The sequence below is a fragment of the Mesoplodon bidens genome, assembly GCF_964165515.1.
Source record: "Mesoplodon bidens genome assembly, chromosome: 17".
NCBI classification, from domain to species: Eukaryota; Metazoa; Chordata; class Mammalia; order Artiodactyla; family Ziphiidae; genus Mesoplodon; species Mesoplodon bidens.
In genome coordinates, this window is record NC_138174.1 from 48,076,650 (window position 1) to 48,098,312 (window position 21,663).

Here is a 21,663-nt window from a genome sequence, read left to right on the forward strand (position 1 = left end):
GTTGTCTTCTCCTGGATCCCTTGAGGGAAGGAAGCCAGTCATCATATCATGATAATACTCAAGCATCCCTGTGGTGAGGCCCACGTGGAGAGGAACTAAAACTTCCGGACAACAGCCAGCGAGGAGCAGAGTCTGCCTGTCATCAACCATGCAAGTGACCATCTCTGAAATGGATGCTCCAGACCTAGTCAAGCCTCAGATTACACAGCTCCAGCTACCATCTTGACCGCAATCCCAAACCAATTAAGCTACCTCTGAATCCCAACCTCCAAGAAGTTTAAGGTAATAAATATGTATTGCTTTCAGTATGTATTGGGGTACTTGGTTATACCGCAACACTGCCCTTATATGGCGTGTTCTGTCCTAAGCTTCCAAGGACTATCTTAGGGTACCCAGGCATAAAAATAACCCAAGAGTATTCTCTCAGCAAGCACTCTGGGCTTGCAAATTTACCTCAGACTGGAGATATAGACAAGAAAGAACCCTTTATTGAGTAATTCAGAAAGAAAAAAGAAAGAATTCTGAATTTAAAAAAGGCCTGCCTTCCTTAGGATAATAATCACTTACTATTACCTTAAAAAAATCAGAAACAATTTTCCTCCACACAAACATGACTTCAAATGAAGAGAAATTAGTTTAATGAGGAATTTCAGAGAAGACTAGGGTTCCTGAGAGTTGGTTTCTAAGATACGTTGCTTTGGGTTTCTAGGTTTGCCACTGTTAGCAGGCTAACAGTTAAAAGGCTAAGTCAGTTAGCCTTCTTAGTCTCTACTGAACAGTAATTTTTAATCTAATTTTTGTCAAAGACAGCTTTGTGAACCTAGTGTCTTTATTCTGATAAATACAGACGGCCACACTGAGTTTACAAATTCTCAGCTTCTTTTGGAAAATGTTTCTGACCTGGCAATTGTGCCTGGTAAAAGTTGAGTAATTCTAGTAGTTAGGGTCCAAGTAACTCATGGTTTATTGGTGGTATATAAATCTGAAGATTTTTAATTATATGGTTTACTATGTATTTACTACTTCACTGCATACATTAGTTACTTTTTTTTTTTTGCAGTACGCGGGCCTCTCATTGTTGTGGCCTCTCCTGTTGCGGAGCACAGGCTTCGGACGCGCAGGCTCAGCGGCCATGGCTCACAGACCCAGCCGCTCCGCGGCATGTGGGATCTTTCCAGACCGGGCCACGAACCCGTGTCCCCTGCATCGGCAGGCGGACTCTCAACCACTGAGCCACGAGGGAAGCCCTTAGCTACTTCTTTATAAATGAAGTTCTGTTTTCAGAAAGTGGTCCTGTTCCCAAGGAAGCTGAGACTCCAAATTCTAATATGTGTGTCAAGAGTTACCCATTTCGATTACAGTTGATTTATATAGCTTGTTCCAACACACCCACTTATTTGATATAATTTATAAATTCTTAATGTTAACAAATAATAACTTACATTGGTACTCACCTAGGGAGACTAGATTTAAAGGAAACCCTCATGATCAGTTCACTACCTTTTTCTGTACATTCAGCTTTCCCTTTAATGAACCTCTTTTTATTGGATATCAGCAGAGTAACTCAGAATGAAAGTGCCCATTGATCATGGATCAGCCGCATCATTTGATTGTATTAAACGTGACATTCTCCTTCCCAATACTCCTAGCTAAGTATAACTACAAATAGCCACAAAGACACTTTTCTATAGGTTAACTTCTTTACAGATAAAAGATTCCTCAGGATAGAGTACATATGAAATGAATCTATTAGGTGCTTAAGTTGGATCAATACCTCTTTTTATGAAGGTACTAAAACATCTCATTGGATTACTGTTTAGAACAACAAGGCAACAGGCATCACTGCAGTGGGGTCACTCCTAAGGATCCATAACTTGCTTTCAAAAGATAGCAAAACCAATGCTTCCCTACTTACTAAATGTTTCTTCTAGCTGAAGAGATGAATTCCAATGGAGCTATTCTGGTTGCAGCCGCCCTTATTATTTGGTTGCAACGTATACTCCATAATGATTTCACCTTCAAAACATGTAATGATAGGGAGAACGTTGTGATAGTAAATAGCTGCCGACTGCAGCAAGTAGATAAAAATAAACCTTTTTAGATAATTCTTACTGTTTAAAGATATATATTTTTAAAGTTCCCATTCCAAAGAAAGATACCTTATTTCTTTTTAACTGGAACACAAAAGAACAGAGAAACTGTTACATAGACAATTGACAGAGGCTACTAAAGGGGGGCCATCCAATGACGGAGCAACACCTCCAAACCTCACTGCAACCACAATTCCACGTTCAGGTGGGGAAAAAAAGGGAAAAGACAAGATGAATCTAGCTACCATAATTCAGGTTAAAAAATAACAGCCTAAAATACTTTAAAAGATTCTTTAGCAATTTATGATAATGTATAACCATATTCTTTCCTCCTAAAAGACGTTTGCCTACAATTGTATTTATTCCTTGTTAAGGTGAAATATCACTAGACTTCAAACAGATGTGAAACTATGTTTATTAGATACTTTTCTTTGACATTGGTATTTTAACACTGTGATTAAACCAGATGGAAAACAACTTTTTTTTCCCCTTTCTTAAAAAAAGAGAGAAGAGAGGAAAATAAAACACACACGCACAACCAGGTACTTTCAGATTGTAGTTGCCATAACAACTTGAGTCCGCTTCCATCACTAAATCATCTTTTGATCACCCTTATGGATTTTTTTTTGGTGTAACAAGTAAGGGATTCATTTATTTCATTTAATTATTTTCTATTGAGGAAATTCTTTTCCTTTTTAAAAACAGCTCAATGTCTATTTTAAAAGCAAAAGAGTACTATAAACTCCCCCTCAAAACTATAAAGCACAAGGGCTCCCAAAGAAAGCCTGGAAGCATTATATTGCACTGTCACAGACTTCTAATGCTATTTTTAAAGGGTATTTTGTTTCCATGAAAATTAAATACTTTGGGTAGCTTTACAATGTGAGAATTATCCCCATATTTTTCTGTTTCAATAGGCCAATTCCAAAATTGTTTATGATAACACCAACAAAACATATTGCAGTAAAATGCCTTCCTTCTGGTCTCTTTCATCTATTGTTTAATCTCTGGGTCTGAACACATCTGGAAAACAGTGAAATCAGGTGGAAGTGTGAGAAGCTGGTAACGAAGCAAGTTGCTCCTTAGCAACAGCATCTCAGGAAAAATAGGCTCGTTTGTCAAGTGGCCCCAAAGCAGGAAATCAGGGGGCTTTGGGGCATGATAATGGCATATACAAGGTGCAAAAGATAAGTTAACATTTACCTGCCCAAAGTGGCATGTTCAATGTCCTCTGTAAACAGGGCACCCAAACTGAAAAGAATGGAAAGAGCCATGATGGCTAAGTGTACACAACCATTCACACTTCTGCGATGCAGAGGGCCAATTCGTGTGTGTCCAATGTATCACACATAGTGACTTTTGTAAAATATCATTAAAGATGCATTCAGGGAAGTGAAATTAAAAAGACATCGCAAAATGCAAAACCATTTTAATAACAGTCACCCAACGGAAGACCTTTCCTTTGTAATGGTTTCTGAGCACCCTAAGTTTCTGTCCAGACCTCCTTAAGAGCCAGAAACAGCTCAGAGGCAGCACCTGTGAGAGCAGGCCACTGCACTTTAAATAGCTCTTGTTGAGAGCTGAGCTTCTCAAACTTGCGCATCAGGATGACCTGGAGAGCTTGTTAAGTGCAAATCCCTGAGCCCCACCCTCAGAGTGTCAGATTCAGTACATCTGGGCTAGGGGTGGATAATTAGCATTTCTGACAAGGTATTGCCCATGTCGGAGTTGCAGTGCCAGAAGACTTGCTGCACTATATGGCACCAGTGTCTAATGTTCTCACTGCGGACCTCCCATTATACCAAAGCATAAAAATCCTGAGAGCTGGATGAGTGTAAGATTACCCAGGAGGAGGGCTTCCCTGGTGGGGCAGTGGTAGAGAGTCCACCTGTCGATGCAGGGGACGCGGGTTCGGGACGCGGGTTCGTGTCCCGGTCTGGGAAGATCCCACATGCCACGGAGCAGCTGGGCCCATGAGCCATGGCCGCTGAGCCTGCACGTCCGGAGCCTGTGCTCCGCAACGGGAGAGGCCACAACAGTGAGAGGCCCGCGTACCGCAAAAAAAAAAAAAAGATTACCCAGGAGGAGAGGCGGGAAGATGAAGCTTTAATTCCTCTAGTGGCTCATCATAATTTTCAGCACAAACATAAATATGATGGCTTAGCACCCAAAGTTCTTCAGGATCTGCCTCATTTCCCATTTTTGCCCGTTTTTTTCTTACTCTGCACTCCTTATCAGTATGGAATTTATGCTTCAGACACAAGGAATTATGGGTAGACGGAAGCTGACCATGAATCTGACAGAGAATCTGACAGTTCTGTTCATCTGCCTTCCCATGTTACTCCCTCTGTCTGGAAAGGCTCCTCCTCCCTTCACTGCAATTCCTCCTCCTCTTATTCCTTCTTTCAGCAAATATTTTGAGCTACCTGATGACATTTATATAGGAAGTTTAAATGAGATCATGCATTTAGAAGCCTTAGTAAAGAACTAGCTCTTGGCAAGCACTCAGTAAGCATGCTAATGTTGACAATGATGATGGCAAAGAGAATAAGCTTATGTGATGATTAGAGTCTCTAGCACTTTGTTTTGTAACTACTGACTTTTAAGTTACTTCAATTAGACTGTGAAGTTCATTGTAGGAATTATGTTTTTCACATCAACATTTCCATTTCCTAGTGAGGTCTCAAATACAGGAAGGTCTTCATAAATGTTTGCTGAAAGAATGGTAAAAACCTGAAGGGGTCATGACACACATCTATATTTAATTTTCTTTTTCCACTATGCCATGTTGCATTTTTTTAAATTTCCCTTTTTCCAACCTCCCTATCACAGTTAAAACACACATACATGCACACACACACACACACACACAAATTTTTTCTGTCATTTTAAATAATCCTTGGGCAAGTCAATTATTTGTTAATTTACTTGAATTATTTAAGACTTTTTAGAAATGGCTAGGCATTCATCATTCCTGTAACTGGCAGGGGACTGTGGCAGCTGTGCAGGTGTATCCCTTGGCTCCCCCGTCAAGAATGAACTTGCGAGTCTTCCCTGGTGGCGCAGTGGTTGAGAATCTGCCTGCCAATGCAGGGGACACGGGTTTGAGCCCTGGTCTGGGAGGATCCCACATGCCACAGAGCAACTAGGCCCGTGAGCCACAACTACTGAGTCTGCGCGTCTGGAGCCTGTGCTCCACAACAAGAGAGGCCACGATAGTGAGAGGCCCGTGCACCGCTATGAAGAGTGGCCCCCGCTTGCCACAACTAGAGAAAGCCCTCGCACAGAAACGAAGACCCAACACAGCCAAAAATAAATAAATAAATAAATAAATACATATTAAAGGCAGAGAAGAAAGGGGGAAAAAAAAAAGAATGAACTTGCCCTTCAGCTTCAAGAAGTATAGTTTCAGGATCTGTCTCTGCTTTCAACTCAAGGCCATGATCCCCTCAGACAGCCCCTTTTTGATGACTGAGTATAAAAGGGAGCTAGGTTTGGCTATGTCTGCCTAGTTCCGGATTCCTCTAATGAGGGGACTTTACACTAAAGCTTCCTTTGAACTGGCGGAACTTTCCAATCTGCATCATGATATGAGGCTCTACCTCCCAAGCCTGCTACCTTCCAACTTTCCTTTCACAGGCATCCGATCAGCAATGCTGTCTGAAGACTTTCTCTGCCCAATCCTGCATCCCTAGCCTCGCATGTTTTACAGGTGTTTCTTTTTCATGGCTCACGGGCTTATCCGCTCCATGGCATGTGGGATCTTCCCGGACCCGGGCACAAACCCGTGTCCCCTGCATCGGCAGGTGGACTCTCAACCACTGTGCCACTAGGGAAGCCCTTACAGGTGTTTCTTATTCCCTGTGTACATCCAACTTCATCTCAGGGTTTCCCTCCTAAGGGCATAGAAGCATAAAAATACAAAGGTATGTTTCTGGCTTTCTCAATGGGATATTAAGCATGGAATCAAACTGGGGTCTAGCTAAGAAAAAACTTGAACAAGATATAAGTGAGACCTGCAGACTGTGTCCCCCATTTATCTGAGATGAGACATAAAGATGGGTAATTGTGTCCTCTACCCGCTGAGACACACTTCACTCTTTCCCCTTCAGTGGGGTTCTATCACTACTGCTATCTGAACGTCACTTTTTCCATCTTCATTTCTCTCCACTGTGTGCATTCATGATGCTTTCAGACTCCAGGACCAATATCCACAAGTCATTCTTCATCTTGTTTGTATTCAGAGAGACATCTGTGGGTGAGTAAAGGCAATTTTAGGTGCCTTCTCAACTATTTAACAATGAGAGCAGGAAGATATAGCCAAATTTTCTCTTTTTCTACACAGACAAAAGCTGCAGCTATGTCAACATAGGAAAAGGTAAATTTATTCAAACACCTAGTAATAAATTGTGAAGGCAGTTTGTACTAAATCAGTGGTTCTTAGTCTTTTGGAGTCTCAAATACCTTCAAATATGACACAAAATCTATAGACTCAATCCCTACATAAAAGCACTATTATTAGAATGAAGAGATTAAGGTGTTGGTTCTCCTGTCATCCTTTCATTTTAATCAATGTTTTACTGATAATCATAAGTACATACTAGGATAATATTTTGCTGTATAAATTAATGTTTTTCACTCCCAGTCATTAGTTTTACTTAACTGTTATTCTACAAATAAAATGACTTTGAAATTATGCCCCGGGGAAGGGAAGCTTCAGCAAAATAAATAAATAAACATATTAATACATTATATATACACACACACACACACACACACACACACACACACACATGTATTTTTACTGTTTAGTTTTTCAAAGCTGGCTTCTTGGCTTGAGCAATGCGTTTGGAAGAATACCTTCCTATCCAAATTTTTTTTTTTTTTTTTTTTTTGTGGTATGCGGGCCTCTTACTGTTGTGGCCTCTCCTGCTGCGGAGCACAGGCTCCGGACGCGCAGGCTCAGCAGCCATGGCTCACGGGCCCAGCCGCTCCACAGCACGTGGGATCCTCCCAGACCAGGGCACGAACCTGCGTCCCCTGCATCAGCAGGCGGACTCTCAACCAGTGCGCCACCAGGGAAGCCCCTGCCTATCCAAATATGTTTCATCCTACAGCAGGTGAAAATTCCTAGTGCACAGATGGGGGAAAAACAAAATTAGAGAAGTCAGTTTATGTGACTAACAGTGACACTTCCCATTCAAAGGGAAGAGAAGGAGAGAGCAACAAAAAATTTTAAAAAAATAACATGCACTTGAATACAAGGTAAAGAAGCACATAAAAGTTTATGTAAAAATGTCAAACATTCCGAGGCACTGAAATCTCTTTCAAATCTAAGAATGTGATTCTATTTTGAATAGAAGTGATTCCCAGGGTATGACTTAACTAATGCTGTATAACAAGTACCCCTCCCCCCAAATAAAATCGCTTAAAACAAAAACCATTTAGGTAGCTCATGATTCTGAGGGTCAGAAGCTTAGTCTGGGATCAACTGGATGTTTCTTCAGGTTTCAGCTCAGCTATCATGCATCTTTAATCAGCGGCAGTGGGGAAAGTCAGGGTCAGAGCCTTTACTGATATTGTCTGGGATCCTTCCCACATGTGGGACATCTGCTAGGACATCAGAATTGACACATCTCTGAAGCATGTAGTTGGCCACCTTCCAGCAAGCTAGCATTGTAAACAGAGGCAGGGGGCTCCAGAGAGAGAACAAAAACATGGTATGCAAGGCCTCTTGGAGACTTGAGTTGGAACTGAAAAAGTGTTATTTCCACTGCATTTCTTTGCCAAAGCAAGTCACAAAGCCAGTGAGGGATCAAGGAGTTGGTAAAAAGATTCTACCTTTTGATGGGAGAGGCTGCAAAGTCACATTATAAAGGTTATGGACCAGAGAACAGTGAAGGATAGTGGCCATTTTTGGAATTTACAGCATTTAATAAGATATTTGGATTAACATCATCTTGACAATCTCTGAATAAAAACTCAACACTTATCTGCCTCTATTTTACAGTGTCCTGTACCATCATATCCACTTCTTACAGATAAACAGAAAAACTGGCCTTTTGGCGCCCAGTGAGCACTGTGGTCTTTGGAAGCATTAACTAGTTCACCATGGCATTCAAGTGCCCTTTAGAGTCTGTGTCCTATGAGGTTGAATGTCCACATGGCAATTTAAGTAACAGTTCATCAGGTACTGGCTGCAATTCCGCCCCTCCCTGATATCTACAAGACATCTAGATAAAAACCAAAATTCTATCCCTTCTCTTAACATTTGCAGGACTTTGGTTGGCTTCATGCTCCTCTGGTTGGACCATCCCCACATTTGTGGACCTCCTCACTGTGATCCACTACAATAACTAATGTTTCTCTTTGTGCACAGGTTCAAAGCTTAGTGCCACAATTTTAATATTTCAGGGGATTCGCAGGCCCCTTTGAGAAGCTGATAAAGGCTGGAGACCCTCTAAAAATGTACATCACACATTCTCACAAAATTTTCTACATAATTTCAGGAGGACCACAGACCTCCCAAAGCCCACCCATGGACCTTGTAAGAGCCTGTGGACCCCATTTAGAGGAACGTCCTCTAGATTATGGCAATAAATGCTCTTACACTATGGTATTCAGCTAATAGAATCAGAGGTGGCAGGAGAGAATACGGTGGCAGTCAAAGGTACACAGTCCCTTAGTCCAGACCCTTCTCTCCATTGAGAAGGTAGAACTTGAAACCCTTTGAACGGGGACCATTTTGAACCATGACATCTCCTCTATTAAGGGGCTTCCCTGTTATATTGACAGATGAAATACAGTCATGTCAAAGATTTGCTTCAAAATAATCCAGGGTGGGGGGCATACAGATGCAACAAAATGTCATTAGTGTACAATTAATTACTGAAGGTGAGTGAAGAGTATGTGAGAATTTTTACACTATTCTTTCTAAATACTTTTGTATGTATTTGAAATTTTTATAATAAAAATTTTTTAAAAGAGAACAAGAAATGTCAGTGTTTATTTCAAAGGGAAAGGCAAATCCAGGTAAAACAGAGGAACATAAATGTATAGCCTCCTTGTGAAGCACTTGGAATGAAGAGATTTTCTACATCTTATTTTACTCTTTTTCTACGTGACCACAATATCTCTTCAGTTCCTCTATCTCATTTTAAAAGACTCCCTCCCTAATTTTTTATTCATTCAAGGAGGTTAGGAAACATGATTTCAGAAGGTGAAACAAACGTTAACTCTTGGCTAAACCATAGCGTGTTTCACCATCAATCCGTGGGCTCTCCCATGCTCTGCTTTAGGGCTACTGACAAGTGAGACAGGACTCCCAAGATACGCGACTAGGAAGCACCTTGCTCTTTGCTCTCAGCCTCTCACACTGCCCCGTCGTTTTCCTTGTCTTCTAGGCCCAGGCGATCAGGCAGTAAACACAAACACCAGTTGATTACACATCACTAACTAGGAGCCTCAACTTCTTCACCTTTAAAATAAGGGAAGTTCTAGCCCAATCTACCCAATAGGATTCTTTTAAACCACGAATTAAACAATTAAACAAAACAGTAAACATGGCGGCTCTTTGTACTGTAAATTCTAAAGGCACTGGTTTTACATTGTGTTTAAGGGTGCTGTCCTCCTCCCAACCCCCTCTGTCCCAGCCAGGGATCCTCCAGAGCAGCTCCACTGCCATCTGTTCCTGTTTCTGAGGTTCTGTGGGTAATTTCCATGGAAAAGAGGGTGTCATTGCCAATGAAAATGTTGAAAACTACTGCCTTCAATTTGTAGGTTAAAGAAAAGTTTAAAAGTTACTATTGTGAAATGAACATCAGTTATGAGATAAAACATCCTAGAATCATGAATCCTGTCAAAGAAAACTATGATTTTATTTGCAATATACAACTATATATGTATATATGTACATACATGTGTATATAATATATACATATATGAGTGATATATACATACACACATATATACATAGACACACACACACATATATTTGCTAGATAGATTGATTTCACAAAGAATTTTCAAGAATGCCTCTATGATATAAAGTAGGATGGGCTAGAGTTTCCCAGGGGAGGGAAAGCTATGAAAACAGCAGTAACATTCTGGAACCAGAATAAGAATCCGATGACCTAGGTTTGAATCCTAACACCGATGTTTAGCACCAGTACAACTTTGAACAGTTTTATGTGTTTGTGCCCAATTTCCTCAACTGTGAGCCAGTTAAAATAATATCTAACTTCTTGTGAGGATTAAATGAAAATTTTTAATGCCTGGTATTCACCTAAGACTTTAAAAAATCCTAGGATGGGATAATTTTGCTTCTGCTGAGAAACTTCCTTTTTTTTTTTTTTAATAATAAGAACTATGCAGCCATTCATGTCTTCTGGTTTATTTCAACTTCCAGAAAATTCAGACCCCATATGAAGCTCAACTGTAACAAGTAGGCTGACCTTTATCATCTTGGAATTTGGATTTTTCCCTTCCCTGCTATTGAACATTTACTTTTATTTACATTTTCCCTGATCTCAATTTTCAATTTCATTACTTTTTTAACACGTGCATTCTCATCTCAGCTGTTCCCCATCCTTTGTGGAGCAAAGTAGAGGTAGAGGGAAGGAAGCAGGGGAGGGAGGGAAAGGAAGGAGGAGGCTGGGGAGAATCTAACATTTTTTTTCCACAAGTGCTCAAAAAGCATTTGTAAAAATAAAAATAGCATGATTAATCTGGTTGTCCATAGCTTCTGGAACTGCTTCACTGAGGTGTTTAATTAATAGACTTTCTATCGGTAGAGCACCTTTTCTTCCCCAAGGTGCTGTGCCCATGATGTGAGAGTCTCACTGGTAACACGGTCCCATTATGGAGGGTCTTTTCTGGCCCTTTCCAGAAGGTACCAGTGAGGGCTGAGAAGAACAGTCTTCCTCCTTCTCTCTCTTTCTTTTTATCACAGTTTGGATTATTAAATATAATACACTGGAGCCTTAGTATAACAACCAATCTTTGCCACCAGCCACATAATTTATTTATGTACCCAGAACTATTCCTGTAAAACATCTATATACTATAGATGGATAAATGGTAAGTGACAGCTGAGAGAAAAATAGTCTAGACCTCAGACGAATCTAATAATTCAAACTTACTACAGACAGCCTGAAGATAGTTAACGTATATAGTATTGATTATATCAAGATTTAGTACTCTGGAAAAAAAACCTCATAAAAAAACCCAACATTTTGCTATCACAGGGGTCTGAGAGAGGGGCAATTAAAATACAAGAAAAACCAGTCTTTTTCATATGAAATTTTACAAATATTTCCAGGAATAAGACAATTGTCTCCTAAGAATAGATGTTTGGTTACAAAACTACCTTTTGAAAAACCAGAGAACACTTTTTCTTCATTTAAAAAAGGTTATGCCCCACCCCGAGAGCAAGATGATCCAGGCTTATCCCCTTAGATTTTATGTTATAGCCCTCTATGTGTTCCCACTGAAGGAGGTGTCAGCTATCATGCCAAGTGAGAACTCTGAACAAAAGGGGGCTTTGGCATTTCTGAAGACAGACTCTTCCTACACAGAAAGGCTGGATATTACTTTGGAGCATAGTGATTATAAATAGACACCACACATTCTGTCCATTCCTCTCCGTATATTTCTTCTCTCTTTTCTCTACATAGGCAATCTCACTTTTCCCCGAAGTTTCAAATATTGCTTTTATGCTAGGGCTTCCAAATGTACAGCTTTATCCCTGATTTTTTCTTGAACCCCAGACTCAGGAGTTCATGCTATCCAGAGAATACTCCACGTGGGTGTCCTGACAGCATGCCAAATTTAATTTGTTAGAAAACAAACTCCTGGGCTTCCCTGGTGGCGCAGTGGTTGAGAGTCCACCTGACGATGCAGGGGACGCGGGTTCGTGCCCCAGTCTGGGAAGATCCCACATGCCGTGCAGCGGCTGGGCCCGTGAGCCATGGCCGTTGAGCCTGCGCGTCCGGAGCCTGTGCTCCACAACGGGAGAGGCCACAGCAGTGAGAGGCCCACGTATCGCAAAAAAAAAAAAAGAAAGAAAGAAAAAGAAAACAAACTCTTCCTTCTCCCTGTCCCCCTTACCCAGCTGCCTCATGAGGTAATTCCTGCTCAGAAATGACTCTTCCATCCCCGCCTGTTTGCTATCAGAGAATTGGCATGACGCCCTGCAGACCTGAATGCAGGGAAGAAACTGATGGGATGGGTAGGAGAGACTCAGGCTTTGGGTCCACACCCCACATCTCCCAGATGGTTGTTCTTATTCCCTCCTCTGTGCTCTCAGAGACTCCCGACTATGCCTCTATCAGAGAACACAGCTCACTACTGTGTGATGATTTGATAGGGAACGGATAGGGAAAATGTCCTTCTGTCTTAATGTAACCAGCTCCCTAGGGTATGTTCCTGAATGAATTTCTCTTAATTCATTTGGAAAACCTTTATTGAACACCTACTATGTGCTAAGTGAAGGAGATGTAATTGTGAAGGTGACAGACTTTGTCCCCACCCTTAAGCAGCTAGGAACATAGACCAGAAGGGCAAAATGCTATCACAGTGTAAGTTCAGATGCTGTAGAAGTACATGAAGGTGAGGGAAATAGGGAGAGGTTGGTAAAAGGGTATAAACTTTCAGTTATAAGATGAATAAGGTCTGAGAATCTAATGTATAATACAGTGACTATAGTTAATAACACTGCACTGTATGATTGAAATTTGTTGAGAGTAGAACTTAAATGTTCCCACCAAAAAAAAAAAAAAAGTAAATATGTAGTGTGATAGATGTGTTAATTAACTCAGTAGGGGAATCCTTTCACACTATATACATATGTCAGATCATCACATTGTACACTTTAAATGTTTTACAATTTGATTAGTCAAGTATATCTCAATAAAACTAGGGGGGAAAAAAACACATGAGAAGGTCCTTAATCTCCAGGAAGAAAGAATAAGAAAACATGCCTGGGACTAGGGTGAGGCAAGCTAGGTGCTCAAAGCACAAAATTTAAGGAAGCGCTGACTCTTGGAGTTGAGCAAGTATAGGGTCAGGAGTTAGTGTCTCCTTACATGCTGTTTCCTGGGTGCCTCATTCTAGTCCTGGCCCTGATGGAAAACTTACCATCTGCTTACAAATACTGAGTCATTTGCAAAAGTATTTCAGGTTGGTAGAGCCTTAGAGACCATGATCTTCTCTATAAATATTTTATAGGACCTGGGCAGACTCCCTTCTATTAAAGGGAGTGCTCGAGATATTAATCATAATCACATTAGCTAGATTTGTTGTGGTGGTAATCAAAATCACCACAAATATAGGAATAATAAAAACTGGAGTAAATAGATGTGCTTACACAGTGTTAGTAGTGACACATGTTAAGTAGAAACAGTTACAGTACAGTGTTTAGGTAATAGCCTCTAGCGCTTCACACTTTACTCGCTATGTGGCTATGAGCAATCCCATACCCTCTCTATACCTCAACTGCCTCACCTGCAAAATGGAGAGGATAACACTCTATCTCCTAGACAGATGTTCCTGGGAACATTAAATGAGTTCATATACATAAAGAGCTTAGAACAGTGCCAGGCACACTCTGAATATTCAATAAATGCTAACTGTTATTATCTTTTAATTCTTCTAACTATCCTTAGCAGATACACCCAAAGTGTGTACTCCTATGGAGAATGATAGGTTGAACACCAAGGCTCAATCTGAGATCAGAGATCTTAAGAATTAGTTGAGGTATTTACATAACTACTTTCAGGACATCCTGCACAGACACTTAAAACACTTCCAAGGACCACAATTGCCCTCAAGAAAAAAACAAAATCCAGCAGCATCATCATGAATCATAAGAGTTTGAAAGAGGCTCAGATTGCATCTCTGGCTTCATTTCTTGCCACTCAGGTGAATTGTCTTAAGTGGGTCAAGGAACACTAATTCATTTTATCCTACTGTTTCATTAGTTTAAGTTAATATAATATACTACAATACATAGTATAATATGATATATATAATAGAATATAAATATTGTCTTTATTAATGAATATAAGGAAACAAAAATAATTGACATATATTCTTGGTTTTTGTATCAGTTAGCTATTGCTGCCTGACTAACCACCTAAAACTCAGAATCTTAAAACAATAAACATTTATTACCACACCAGTGTCAGTTGGGCTCACTTATGCATTTGTGGTCAACTGTGGGTCAATTTTTGGTGTTCAGCTGGCTATAGGCTTGTCTCAAATAGGCTGAAACAACTAAGCTCTTCCACATGGTATCTCATCCCCCAGCAGACTACTCTGACAGCTGAGGCAGGGTTCCCACAGAGGGAGCAAGTGCTCAAGGCTTTTGGCTTGGATTGGTCCACAGTCACTTGCACCAAATTCTATTGGCCAGATCACATCATAAGGCCAATCCGTATTGAAGAGGTGGAAGAACTGACACCATCTCTTAATGGGAGGAGCCGCAAAACCACACTGCAACAGGTATGGACACAGTGTGAGAAACTGGGGCAACAAATTAACCTATTAAAATCCCCACATATAAACCATCAAAACATGAATAAAGCATTTCCCATTATAGCACACAAAGCTAAGGTGCTGGGTGAGGTGGCTGACGTATTTCTACACTAAATTTAGTATTTTAAAAGACCTCTTTACATGAAGCAATGGAAAATCACTATGTTTTAAAGACAATGATTGTTTTTCTGAATTCCTCTAAGGCTGTACATTTGGCTAGTCTTAAAAAATCTTCCTTCAGCCCCTTTTGCTAGGCTTAATTTCCTTTTTATCTTTTGTCCAGTTTCAGTCTTAATGAAGCAGCTTAGTATTCAAGCAGCAGCCCACTCTCAGGGAGAGCTATTGTTTAATAGTAATGTTCACCGAAAAAATGAAGCAATGCTCCAGTGCCTTTACATTCCTTCAATGAGACACTCTCGTTCTGAGAGAGGTAGGTAAGGGTAATGCTGCTGCCCTCATTTTGTCCTCAGGGTTCGGAAGACCGAAGCCGGGAGCTGCCAGATGGAGGTGGGGAATTTGATCCTCTGCCCAAGTCAGCGTCAGCTGCAAAACTCTAATCATCCAAGTGGGCAGGAAGTCACCTAGGCAATTCAGCTGGTGGGCGCCCATGTGAAAGGGAGAGATAATCATTAATGTCACTCCCGAGATAGGAAGGCCTTAACAGACAGAAATAGATTCCACTAGCACATTGCACGGAGTCTATTGAAGTGCAGACCGTGATTTGTAAAATGTTATGGAAGCAGCAGAGCAGACAAATCGAATTCAGCAGCATGTGATTAGCTGATAAAATAACTATTTTGTTGTGCTCTGGACTCTACGAAGTAACATGACTTGAAATTTTGGATGACAAGTCATTTCTGCATATTAAAATGGAAAGCTTTTCCCAAGTACCATATCCTCTGTGAAATTCTTTATCTAAACGTTACTGGTAAAGAACGAAAAAGAATAAAGTCTGCCTAGCAGCTTACCTACCTGACACAATGCTCTGCGAAATGAAACAATGTTCTTTCCCTAAAAAGTCTCTTTCGAAGAACAGCTTCAGCTTCAAAGAAAGTAAAAAATTTGTGGATCATATTAAATAAAGTCTACTAGGACTAAAGTTTTTCTAGGTGCCCAGCCATATTTTTTAATAGTGATCCTCTTCTTTCTTTTTTCCATTGACTGAAGATAGAAAGAATTATGGCTAACCAGGACAGTTTTGGTTATCTAAAAAATCCTCAAAGGGCTTCCCTGGTGGCGCAGTGGTTGAGAGTCCGCCTGCCGATGCAGGGGACATAGGTTCGTGCCTCGGTCCGGGAAGATCCCACATGCCGCACAGCGGCTGGACCTGTGAGCCATGGCCGCTGGGCCTGCGCGTCCGGAGCCTGTGCTCCGCAACGGGAGAGGCCACAACAGTGAGAGGCCCGCATACTGCAAAAAAAACCAAAAACAAAAACAAAACAAAAAAACCCCTCAAAGCTCTAAGTCTTGCTATATTAATGCATCTGGAAATTTTACATATGTGAAAAACAGAAGTCATAGTTTACCTTGTACCCAGATCTGTTCAGGCAGAGGAAGAATGTGTATTTTTTTCATATCTTAATAAGCCATCAACACTCAAATCTTGATAAAACTTCAACTGCTTCTCTTACTTCCAATTCTTAGTACACGTGTATGATACAAAATGCCAAGAACTCAGTAAATGGAGATATTGTACAAATAAATGGATGAAGGATTATGTTTCTCAGTGGGTTTTTTTAGGCTAAACACAGGACACACACTGGATTGTTCAGAAGAAGGCAGGATGTGATTTATAGGTCAGCCTGAGTACTGACTTCTGGACCACTTGTTCCTGTTAAATGAGTCAGATGAGATGACAAAAATATCTTGTCAGTATGGATGGGTGGTCAGCTTGTAATCACACAAAAACAACTCTACATATTGTACCAATATCAGAGAATACTTTCTAATTTACAAAGCACTTTCTTCTTTGTTTAAATACCAAATCCTTACAACATGAGGTAGATGATGAGTGAATGGCTGGTACCTGAGATTCAAAAGATCAAGAGGGTCACTCCAGACCCCTAAGTGGCCAAGCCAGGACCCCAAACTTGGGTGCTCTGGCTCCACATTTAGTTTTCCTTTGTTATCATTCTAAGAAAAAAATTCTGCCCACTCCCAACCCTCTGAAAAGTAATCAAAAGTTTTAAATTGTGTTAAAATTAAATGGAATGGGCGCTTCCCTGGTGGCGTAGTGGTTGAGAGTCCGCCTGCTGATGCAGGGGACGCGGGTTCGTGCCCCGGTCTGGGAAGATCCCACATGCCGTGGAGCAGCTGGGCCCGTGAGCCATGGCCGCTGAGCCTGCGCATCCGGAGCCTGTGCTCCGCAATGGGAGAGGCCACAACAGTGAGAGGCCCGCGTACCGCAAAAAAAAAAATTAAATGGAATGTCTCAAATGAAATTGTCCTGGATAAAAAGTAAAGCTTCACTGTCACAGAAATGGTTGTCTAATTAATTTTAATCGTCATTAACAACCTTTGAAGCAGGTGGGGTGACTAGTGTCTCCCAATGACAGATGAGGAAACAGCATTATAATGGTTGCCGACCTGACGCCCCTCCATCCTTCTTGCCAATTCAGGATGAGGGTGGCACCCTATCGTCCTTTTACCAGAGAGCAAATCTAGTGAGTACTGGGAGGAACTGCTCTGGAAATCAGATAGCAGGACCTTGTTGCGCAGGTCGTAACTCTGAAAGTGATACACACTGCATAATAAAGGCAGTTTTCACCTTGCCACTCCTAAAAATCCTTCCCCTAATGGAGAAATTCCTTTAACCGTAGCATAAGCCTTCCATTCCATAAGTAGAGATGAAAATGTGGAGCTGATACCTCTCTGGAGTTAATCTACCCATTGAGTTTGAGTTCTGACCATTTCTAGAGTCCTTTGGCAGGTCTCCAACACCCCACAGATTTGAATGAAGATTAAATGAAATAGTACATCAAATGCCTGATTTAATATACCATGATTAGGTGCTCTCTAAGTATTTACTCCTTTGCTTTTCCATTCCACTCAAATCTCGAGAAGATGCTCTCTAGCACGTGGCCTACTCACTGTTACCCAAACTCTGTAACTAACACACCTCACAACCTTGTTCATGCTGGTCCATTCACTTCAAATGCCCTCTTCCTGCCCCAGCTTGGAAAATCCAAGTCCTAACTCTAATGATGTCACTGAAGTTCTGTGTTTAGCTTTTCCCATCACTGGGCCCCACTCTCTGACCCCCCAACCTTCCTCCATCAATGACATCAGGACAGCAACACACTATGATATGATCTGCTGATAACATATACGCCTATAAAGAAATTATAAGCTCAATAAATATTTGCTGGATTAGATTTAGGGGAAGGTATCAAGCGGACTCTGTCCTCTGAAGAGAAAACAAAAACAAAACAGGAAATGGTAGAAAAAAACCAGGAAACATATTTGACCTACTTACACTATTGCCTTGAACCATGTCTAGAGGCATATTTGGGCCTATTTTCATAAATTTCTCTAAAGTCCTTGTTCTCATGAGAGTAAAATAGTGGTTGCAGCACAATAAGAAATATGGCCCCTAATGAGTATTTGCTCATAAGTGGTTGACTAGGATGCTTTACATTCTGTCGGTTGCTCAAGAAATAAATTTCCATTTTATTTTGAGAAAAAATATTTTTAGGAAGATCGTTTGTTTTGTTTTGTTTCATTTGGTGATATTTCATCTGTTTGATTTGTTTTAAACAAAGAATGACAAACCCGAATACTTCTCAGATCAACTATTTTGGATATTATTGTCTCGCTGTTCTTTATGTTTTGGGATAACTGCTGGCTATCACAGACACAGAATTGAGGCCAAAAATAGCCTGATAAACAGCCTAACAGGGTCTGAGGCTTAGGGCTGTGTTTAAGTACATGGGCTTTGGAGCCATGGGTGACCTTGGATGAGTTAAAAGTCTGGGCTTCAGTTTCTTTCCCTAGCAAGTGATGATAGTACTATCTGCTACAATTACTTGCAGTAAGATCGGTAAAATGAAAAGTAGTGAAATTAAAACACATTGGAAACTTTAAAATCCTTAAATGAGGTCTCAGATGTGCTTTAAAATAGTTCAGCTCAAAATAAGAGACAGATGAAGCAAGTATGAAAAATCTTGATTATCCAGGTAACAGGTATACAGGTATTCATTGTATGGTTTTCTGTACTTTTGTATACGTTAGAAATTTTGTATCATAAAAAATGTGAACTATATATACTACTACATAGGGAATAAATGCTACAGTTAGCAGTGGAATCCATATCTACAGTCCCATGATTCGGCCTTATATTTGTTATCGTTTTTTAGGATGACATCTTCATTTAGCCTGTTTCTAAAATAACCCAAATTTGTAAATTACTTTTACCATTACCTGTGCCACCATTTTCATGACAAGAATGGCACTTTCTTTCCTTCTTTTTTTTTTTTTTTTTTTTGTGGTGCGCGGGCCTCCCACTGCTGTGGCCTCTCCCGTTGCAGAGCACAGGCTCCGGACGCGCAGGCTCAGCGGACATGGCTCACGGGCCCAGCCACTCCACGGCATGTGGGATCTTCCCGGACCGGGGCACGAACCTGTGTCCCCTGCATCAGCAGGTGGACTCTCAACCAGTGCGTCACCAGGGAAGACCAGAATGGCACTTTCTTAATGTTATTTCTGTGGACATTTTTATAGATTTCAGATGATTAGAAATTTCAACACAATATTCTGAAAACGTCTTTAAATGATCTCTACAGGAATAGGGACAGAGGTCAGGGGCATTCCAGTAGTGAAGGTCCAGGCCACTTCTCAGCCTTAGCTTCTTCTCTGTGTCACATTCCTTTTGGTGAGTTTCACATCACTCCTTCTACCAGCAAGCTTGTCTCTGAGTCAAACGTAAATAACTTCTTTCATCACTGCTCCCCAAAACTAACACATTCAGATCTTACATTTTAATAATTTTACTGCTGATCATTATAGGAAATATATAAGGTAAAAAGCATAACCAGGAGAAATTATAATCTTAGGAAATCTTACTAATTCATTGTCCATGGATTGGTTTCTGAGATGAGTAAGATCCACACTGGATTTCTGCCCTCAGCTTCCATGCTTGAAATGTGTTCTTTCTTCTTTCTCTCAAGTTCCAAGCCAGGGTTTCTGCAGATGCCATGTTCCTGGGAGATCTGAAAGAACCTTGGTTTCAAGGTTTCTTGGCATCTCTTAAGACCTCCAAAGCTAGTGAGCAACTTCCCTGGATCTTTGCCCTTCCAAGCAACGTCTTTGAGGAATTTTTCAAAGCAGATGTTATAGTTATCAGGATCCTTCCAGTATAGCTGGATATTTAACACACCATCTACCCCAACCCCTTGATTCTGTCCAATTTCATTTGTTCATTTGTTCAATGTAAGGTGTCTAAATTTAAATTTTAAATATTCAAGAGTCTAAAGGTTATATTATTTTTAGTTTTAAACCACTAGGTATAGCCCAAAATTGAGAATTCGTGATCTCATTAAATATGAATATAAAACAAGCTGGCACATGAGTGATACTGAGCAATGCCTAAAGCAGATCTGATGGGGGATAGAGGAGGGATTATGCTATAGGGTTTCCAGAGCTGGCTAACAATCATCTATCTCAGTGACTAAACAGTATGCCTGGTCCCCAGTCATTATAAAGTACTAGTTGCACTTCAGAAAACAGAAAACATAGGACTAGTTTAGCGACAAATCCTCAAAGGATAACATTGGTAAGGACAAGGATGTGGTCCAATTCAGGTTTTACACGATCCCCCCTAGAGATTTCATGAACCCACTAACCCATTAAGCCTTGGAAGTCAACAGGTCACTTGGAACTAGTTCGGTTATATAGTAACAGACTGTAAAAGTAAGCACTCTAGCACTTTTCCATTTCTTCTAAATGAATTCCTGAGAGAAGGAAAACAGATCTATAAATGGAATGGTCGTGGGGGATTATTTTAAACCATTTTATAGCCTGAGAGAATACCAACTCTAATAATCCCTTGGAATATTCACTTGAGGTAAACATTTATTGGAAAGCAAAGGGCAGAATTCTGTGTCTTCTCACCTGGTTAAACCTACCTTTCTAGAATGCATAGAGTAATTAACCTAGCTCTTCTAATAAGACGAAGAATATAAATTTTGCTTAATTATCCTTCTTCTGTTTTGCATCAATTAAAGTGAGGGTCCTTTGCCTACAATTTCAAGACATTGATGACTGGGTACCTCTGTAAATAACATTAGTGGCTACCATAGACATGCTGAATGTTGAATTTTAAGGTACCATCAATTAATAAGGAACTTCCACTTGATAATCTGATAATTCTCAAATCCAGAAATGGTAGTTTTCCCTATTGTTCCTCAAGTCTATATTCACGTATTCGGCTGAGATCAAGATATCCCGTCATTCAAGAAAGCTGACTTGCAATGACACTTGACGGCTGCTAGACTAGTCACTGTCACATCAAACAGGTCACAATTTCTCTCCCCTTATAACTAGAAATAAATGTCATTAACATTTTGACAGAACAAATACAATGCAGAAGTGTAGGTATATGTTTAGCCTAGAAATCATCCATCAAACTTAAAAAAAAAACTACTGAGAAAAATATTGGGAAGTTACTTAACTAGGTCCTATTGAATAGACTTAAACTGTTTCTCTTAAAAATATGTATTTCTGACATTTTTGGAAATCTGCATAGTTCCAATGTATTTATTTTCCTATAAAATCTGTTACATTTCACCTCCACAGAAAAAATACATTCTGACCCTCTATCTAAGGAAACAAGAGAGGAAGATGATTGTTTCAGGCTTTTTTTACTCCCCTGAGTTACAAGAAGGGATCAGAAAGACACAACAACATATAAGGCAGGCCTCACAGAGGATCTGCAATAATACTGAACTGTTAGCTGAAGATTTGTATAAAGTCCATGGCCAGTATCAGATACTTGAGATGAAATTAAACAGAGAATATTTTATAGTCCTTAATCCTATAAAAT